General features: G+C 41.7%; 1 protein-coding gene across 1 annotated transcript in view; it reads right to left on the reverse strand.

Annotated features, from left to right (window-relative positions):
* filip1l (filamin A interacting protein 1-like) overlaps positions 1-5,801 on the reverse strand; it is a 97,744-nt gene extending 91,943 nt beyond the window's left edge. Inside the window, exon 1 of the mRNA XM_005937321.3 lies at positions 5,319-5,801. The gene's annotated coding sequence lies outside the window, so the exon portion shown is untranslated. The remainder of the gene's footprint in view (positions 1-5,318) is intronic.
* Positions 5,802-8,138: the final 2,337 nt, after the last annotated feature.

Raw genomic sequence — 8,138 nt, forward strand, 5'->3', positions numbered from 1 at the left:
AATGTAGCTTGCCATCACCAGTGTGTGAATGTGTGTGTGAATGGGTGGATGACTGGATATGTAAAGCGCTTTGGGGTCCTTAGGGACTAGTAAAAGCGCTATATAAATACAGGCCATTTACCATTTACCACTGAGGTCTGAAATACAACTGCCCATTTTTGATTCCTTTTGAGTTTACACTTGTATTTCACCCTCAAATTGTTTCATTTTGTTTTTTTCCCCTTGCCTTGTTTGGTATCATTCTTTTCAGCTCAACTGAATTTAGTTGTTTTTTTCACTGACATACTGCATTAGTATTACTGATCTGAAATCACACAAAGAACTTAAAAATACAAGTAGTATTTTTTTTTACTGTAAAAAAACCACAGACATGTTGAGTAAATTTTTATAACTTGAAATGCAAATATAAAATGTACATTTTGTAAACATATACAACTATTTATCTAAAAATGCAGCCAATACACCTGCTGTTTTTTGTTTTTTTCATTTTCTACAACCATTTAAAAATATTACTAAAACTAAAATGAGAGAACAATCAGGTGTTGCAATAAGATGCCCCACAAATGATGTGTGCCAGTAAAAAAGAAGCTTGTCCACCAAAAGACAGAACAGCACAGGGATAAACCTGCAGGCTTGACAACAGGAAGTGTATCACTCCGCTGGTTGACAGTGTTTACGTTGCAAATGTGCCTCTGTGACATTCATTAGTGCCCTCACTGACACACAAAACAAAACGACTACACAACAGAACAACTACACAAGACAACACAACACACTAAGTATGCACTCCACACTAAACGTCACAAATCTCCCACATCTAAAAACTCTCTCGCTCTCTCTCACTCGCTCTGTCTCACTGCGTGGCTGCAGCTTGTTGCTATGTCAGCTTACATCAGTCATGTGATTTGGAGGTGCAGCGTGTCCGTGGACCACAGAGGGTTAATAACATTCACCTTCCTTCCATTTCCAGAGTGTAACATCTGTGTAAAAAGCGAAATTCCCATGATGTTGTTCAAAATGTGCTCTGGCACAATCATAAACATCGCTTGCTACTGAAAACAAGAAAAAAATCCAGTCCTGCTATGGGCTGAACCATTTGTTAATGGTGGTGGGGGGAAACACTATGTAATGTATCAGTTTTAGCATTTATATTCACTGTTGACTGTAACTATGCTCAAACTGTTAATGCTATCTTATTTTAATAAACAACACTGTCATATGGAAAACCTGGGGTGGCACTTGGGGTGGCAAGGGATCATTTTAGGGTGGCACTTGCCACCCCATGCCACCCTTGTAGATCCGCCCCTGCTCCAAATTAAATGGCAATCACCTAATTTTCCTTCACAAATGGCCGTTTGACGATTACTGCCACGTTTTTAGTAGACTAATTTAAACTGCCTTGAAAAAGCAAGACATAAGGATTGTAGTGTTCAGGTAGACTATGTGTAACGATTACAGACTCCTGTCATGGTTAAAGTTAGGTTCAGACAACTGACACAATGCAAGCGGATAGTCAGTTAGGAGCCTTATTTTGGTTTTCTCATCCAGGGAAATCAAATACTGTTTTAGGTCACAGACTTGCCTCAGCATTGTTAGACACTGACAGATAAAGTTTCTCTATTTAGAAAGTATAAAAGCCCACATTTGGAGGTTGGAGGGGTTATTAGGTTGGAGTAGGTTATAAGTTTGTACTCGCCTAACCGTTGCAGTTTCCCCATGTTGGTGTTGTTTTTGGATCGTCATAATTAATATTGGTCCAGGTTCAACAGTGCAGGTGACCAATCACACTGATGTGATGTCACAGTTAAGCAACGTGGGGAAAACTCTCCCCAGTTTGGTGAGTTATGTGACGGCAGGGCTGGACTGGGACAAAAAATCGGCCCGGGCATTTTGACTAGAGACCAGCCCACCAAAAATGTGACGTCATTCAGGGGTAAAACCGCAAAGGATTCTGGGAACTTGTTGCAAGAGGTACTAGCACATGCAGGCTTTCAATTGAACTCAGTTACACAACGATAAAAAGAAACACAAAAAATGGCAAGAAGCTGTTGTATTATTAACTGCAATAGCCGGTGTTGTGCCAAAAACTGATTGTCTGCCAAAAACTGATTTCTGGTATTTAACAAAAACTGATTGCTCGTATTTAAATTGCTATAAGTAATTTGTTGGGCTATAATATGTGAAACATATGTCAAATCCATCCCTCATGGATGACATAAAGTCATCTCTCCATCTCTCTCTGCTGCTCTTCTGTCTCCTCTGTCACAGACTTCTCCACTTTTGATGATAAATCAGCTGGTGCAACATGTAAGGATTGGCACAATTTGTTAAGATTTTGAGGAGTTTGAGAAACTAACCTTAAGCATAAAATAAAATTTACTATCAGTAACTTCATAGCACCCGCCCAGCAGTATAGAAACTCCGTCATGCTAGCTAGTACGCAGTACCAGTTATTGTAACTGACTGTAAAAAGTCAGCACAACGAAAATAAACTCCACCTAAACTTGGTTTATATCTGACACAGACAGACAGCAGGTCATAACTTCTTACCTGAAGTTCAGTTCCTCTGCCACTATGACCGGCGGCCGCCTCGGGTCTCTCCTCCTCTTGCCTCCCCTTTCCCTCATCCACCTGCTGGCCTCCACCACTTGCTGATGTTGCTAAATCTGTGGAAGCTATGCCATAGCTACCGCCAAACAATTCAGTTATTTTTACACATTTGGCAGCGTCTGCCTGAAGGGCTTGTTTCTTTTTGGCCATAATTTTTTCTGAACCTCCTTTCCTTTTTTTGTTCTCCATTTTCTTTAGTTCATCTATAAGATTGCTAAACAAGAGGGAGGGTGCATCCGACCTCCTCGGCTGTAATTGGTCCAGCCCAGAGTCGATCATGACCAATTGGCCAATCCAACACCTTTCATTATTTATACCCAAAATCGATCGGCCCATAAAAACAAAAAAATCGCCATCGGGCATACCGGGCAAATGCCCGGTATGCCCGATGGCCAGTCCAGCTATGTGTGACGGTGTTTCTATGTTCCAAAACTGTAATATGAGGCTTTCATTGTTTGCAGAGATGCAGTTCAGTAGTTATAAGGAGTCAGCCACTACAACTTAAGTCACTCAGACTTTTCACAGCTTCTGCAACTTTCTGTTTTACTGAATATAGGACTGTCTGCCTTAAGATGTAAGCGTATGAACAACAAAAATTTTTTAAAAAGTTCAAGACCAAGATTTTTCCAGTCGAGTAGAAAAGATTAAACTCAGTTGATATCCAAGGGGATGAAAAAGGAGTAAACTTCAAGCATCTTTGATCCATGTTTTTAAACCCTGAATTTAACCACCAGTCGCTTCCTGCTGATGAATCAAACACCTTCAATAAGACCTTTTGAGCTAGACCTTCTAATCCAGTCTACAGCTGGTGAAGCTCAGGGTGCCAGGAGGTTTGCCTTAATGCGTGTCTTGCTTAGCGATCTCTGCCCCACTACCCTCAAACTGTCAATCAGACTGAAAGCAAAGCACTTTCTAGCAGGGCAGGATGTCATTTTTAAAGTCATTTGAAGGAGTTTATACAAAACAGGTATAAAAAAAAATTGGAGTTTGAAAAGTTTCTGTCAATCTAAAATCTGACATGTGAGGGGCCTGTCATTGCTTCGACACTCCCATCAGGGCCTATGGTGAACTGTCTATAAATCATTCACACACATACTATAAACACCATTCACACTAAACCTGCTGATCAGCCTGCTGGCCAGCCCCCTTTTGTTGTCTTACAGCAGATTACCAGCACCAGAAGGCCGTGGCTCTCGGCCCCGCTATCATACATGGTTAACCCGATTAACCGGTCACTTCCGGTCACAAGCTAAACTGCAAGCCGTTTAAACCTGAACGGCAAGGCATCCTTCTGCCCAAATATTTACTCACAGGAAGAAGGTTTCTTCCATTCGGGAAGGAGTGCTTCGAACACCTGTCGATGCTTTTATTGCAGACCTTTAAACATCAGAAAAAAAGAAAAGAGGTGGAAATGGCCAACTGTTCCAGGAGCCCAAAAAAGAGCCCCAAATTCCACCTATAAATACCAGCCTCAAGCCATCATCGTTCACATCCTGTGAGTAACCACAAACCAAAATGTTATGTGATGATCTTTAAAGGCTATGCTAATCCTTCTATTAGTAACATCTCTCGCTCTCACTGTGCTGACCACCACATACCAGCACGTCATCAAACTATGGATGCCAGCACAGCACCTCCCCAATCCCATAATATGATGAAAGATTTGGCATGTTATAAGCCAAAGGAGAAAATAATAAAGTGAGAGTTTCATAATTAAACCAGTGGAAATGCTTCATTGCTACCAGTCTCGCCCACGTCTTTCAATCTGAGACTTGAGTCCAAGATTGGTAACTTGACTCCCTCCTTCCCTCCCTTCTTCCCGTCACCCACCCCTTCTGGTTGGTCTCAGATACTGTATGACACTGCTGTGGGTTCTCATGGACACGCTGCCCTTTGGAAATTCCCCGGCTGCAACTAATACAACCCCGCCGTGTAACACCAGCGTCCGCTCGAGCTAGTGTCACCGCACAGGAGTGGATGAATTATCACCGCCAGCTTTGATGTGGTGGGCAAATTGATCACGAGGCATGCTGCCACTGCTGGGGCCATATCATGTTCTGCCCTCATCAGCAGATTCAGCTGTAATGGTGATTCCCTCCAAGAAAGCAAAACAAAAGTGTCACGCAGAGCCAACCGCAAAAAGAAACCCAAATGTGTGAGAGCCTTCTCTGTCCCAGCCAAAGAAATAAACCTAATTAGAGCAAATTCAACCCGATTAGATTGAATTAAGATCAGCAGGAGTTCACTGTGCCCTCCCCTCCTCAGAGCCTCGGGTCTCCTCTGGCCTCTAATCTTTGTATCTATTCAATTAGCAGCAACCTTGCAGAAAAGCTGCCACAATGCAGATTATGTTCTGCTCAGTGGTTGTTCTGAAAATCCACTGAAGTTCAGCGCATCTGCGCAAAAGGCTTTGCAGAAATACAGACTATACTTAAATAATAAATTCAGGATTTTTTTTTTTAAAAATCAAGATTTTTTTAATAAATAAAATACAATTTTGAAAATGCCAGGCTGACTAGGCTGAAAATGAAATACTTGTAATTTATTACAAACATGACTCAGTGATAATTTTCCATGACATCCATGCACAATCACACAGGCTCACAACCTTTTGCATTTGTGTATTTGCCTCCAAAGGAAACAGATGATATACACACATCTTATGACACAAACACACACACTGTCTCATAGCCAAGCTCCAGCCTTACCTCTCGCAGCAAATCTTTAGCCCACGGTGCTGATGTGCCTCTGCAGTGCCACTGGCTGTGCCTTCAGCCTGCCAGCTCGGATGAAGTGTTATCCTCAGTGTGAATGTTTGCTCCGCTCTCCTTCCCTTTGCAACGCTGAGCGTCCCTTCTCTCTCCTCCACTGCCGTCACTGCTGCTGCCGCGTCCTCAGCTGGCCTCTAGTACAATCCAGGTGGTCTGATGAGTGAGAGAGAGGAAGAGGACGAAGAGGTGCGTCTCCTGACAGGGAGCTGCTGCTGCTGCTGCTGCTGTGTGTGATGATGTCTGTGGCTGGTGACTATGAAGACAGACTGTGTGTGTCTGTGTGTGAGGAGAGAGAGAGAGAGCAGAAGGGGAGAGACAGGACCTGCCATGCAGATATCAGCCCTGTTGCTGTTAAATTTAAACCACCCTGCCTGCTGACACCTTGAGCCACGGCTGCTCTCCCTCTCCAGCACACTAACACACTGGGAGTGTGCACACGGATCCCTGATGTTGCCATATGGCTCACGAGCCTTTGGGAGTCTATGACTATCAGAAGAGAAATAGTGAGCGGGGGTGTGAGGGGTGAAAGGAAATGTAGGTGTTTTTTTAAGGTGTTGGTGGCTCAAATAAACTAAACATTGCCCCAAAACTGCTTGAAGATGTGAACAAAATGACTTTCAAAGTCAGCAATGTAAAATCCACCAGTCAGTGAAACTATCCTGTCAGTATAAAGAAGAGGGATGTCATAACTTTTTTATACTGTGGGCCATATGCATGAAGTTTAACATTTACAGTGCAAATTAGATTTTATACTGAAATAAGTGAAAAGCAATGAAAAATTACTGCACAACTTTTTGGGCTTAAATTGTAAGAAATAAATGTGTAAAAGTACAGAAAAAAGTGCAGTGGCTCATTGCCCAGACTGTCCCGTAATTATAAAACACAAAGCTTTTGTTAATTCATAGAAAATGTCCTTTTTTCTGTGGACTTATAAAGACATTTCCCTAGTAGATGTCATCATTTACTTGTTTATCTGCTACCTAAATGTAGTATGGATGACTATCCAGGAGGTCTTTATCAGTGGGAAAACTGTACGAAAATAAAGTTAAAAGTTGAGAATTTATACCATCTTTCACATTTTCCAAAGCCGCCCAGTGGACCAGATTGGTGACATTGCTAGGCCAATTCTGGCTCCTGGGCCTTATGTTTAATACCCCTGGTTAAGAAGTCTAACTACACATTTACAGTACATGCCAGTTTGTTTTTTTAATGATAACGGCATGCTGTTGTAGAAAATAAAAGAAAACATAAGCTTCCTCCTCACCTGCTTGAGACAGTCTGCAGGTGAGGAGCTAACACTGGCTAGCTTCTACTAGTATGCTAGTCGACAGGGGCTTGGCTAGCTACAAGTTTTTACATTATTATTATTATTATTATTATTATCATCATTATTATTATTTGCTTATTTTTGAAAGGAAATGCCCAAATTATTATGTACTGTATTTTTCTTTATTGTTTTAGATGAGGTAATGATTAAACTGAATACCAACATTTTACTGCGTTTTTATTATAAGAATATGAACATGCAGTGCATATTTACACTATGCCCAGCTGGCTGTGCACTGTGCTTCTAGCACAAGAGTATCCCTTCTTTGATAGTTAAAAAGTTGGCAACCCTTGGTAAGGATGCACCAAAAATAGATACCTGGTGCTTTGAGTGCTTTAAAAAATAAGGGTTACTTTCTGATGCAGTCTGAGGCAGGAGGGTCGAAGACGGTTGAGTCACAGGCAGCTTCTTTCCCCTCAGCGGACGTCACAGCAGTAATAGAATTATGGGCATTGTTCAGCTTCAAATGGCATGCAGGGCTAAAATAAACTGCTTCGAAATGAATTAGTTTTCTATTCAAAGTCTGCCTTTCACTGAAGGAGAAAAAAAGCAGACCAAGGACTGACCTGTGGATGTGTCTTTCTTTAATGTGTGCCTGCGTGACCTGAATTGCATCAGGACTGGGAGTCCTCCAGCTGTCAGTGGCTCTTCTCCTTGACACTCTGCCATAAATCTACAGCCAACTCTCTTTTTTTTCACCTTTATTTACCCAGAGGTGTGTGTGTGTCCATGTGTGTCCATGGCTGTCTGTATGAGAATTGTTTGTTCAGTTCTTTGATTACTTGTTTATCAGTCTGATTCAGAAAGAAGAAAAATAATGTGGGTGTCCTCTTAAAAGCCACCTTCTTTTAAGCCTGCAGTGGGATATGGTCAGTGACTCAGCTGTTCTGACTGGAGCTTTAAAAAATGGGGCACACACCTACACAAACATTTTGCCTTGATGTTTAAAAAAAACATGTAAGATACGATGTGGTAAGCTCAAATGTTGGCTGACTCCACTCGTTTTAATCCACACTTTAAAAACAGTTTCAAATCGTATAAAGCATCAAAAAGCTACATGTTTTTACTGCAAACTGTGTGTCTGAAAGCTAAACACTAACAGGATATGATAAAACAGCACGCGCTGGAATGATTATACTCTGACACGTTGATGACCCTGGACAGGTCGCCAGCCTGCCACGGGGCTAACACACAGACAACATTTCACACTTATGGGCAATTTAGAAAACTCCACAGGAATTAAACTCAGGACCAGAGATGGGCAGTAACGCGTTACTTGTAATGCGTTATTGTAATCCGATTACTTTTTTCAAGTGACGAGTAAAGTAAGATAAGATAAGATAAGATAACCTTTATTAGTCCCACACGTGGGAAATTTGTTTTGTCACAGCAGGAAGTGGACAGTGCAAAAGTTATGAGGCAAAAATTAG

The sequence above is a fragment of the Haplochromis burtoni genome, unplaced genomic scaffold (genome assembly GCF_018398535.1).
Source record: "Haplochromis burtoni strain Fernald_Lab_line unplaced genomic scaffold, NCSU_Asbu1 Contig_67, whole genome shotgun sequence".
Classification (NCBI taxonomy): domain Eukaryota; kingdom Metazoa; phylum Chordata; class Actinopteri; order Cichliformes; family Cichlidae; genus Haplochromis; species Haplochromis burtoni.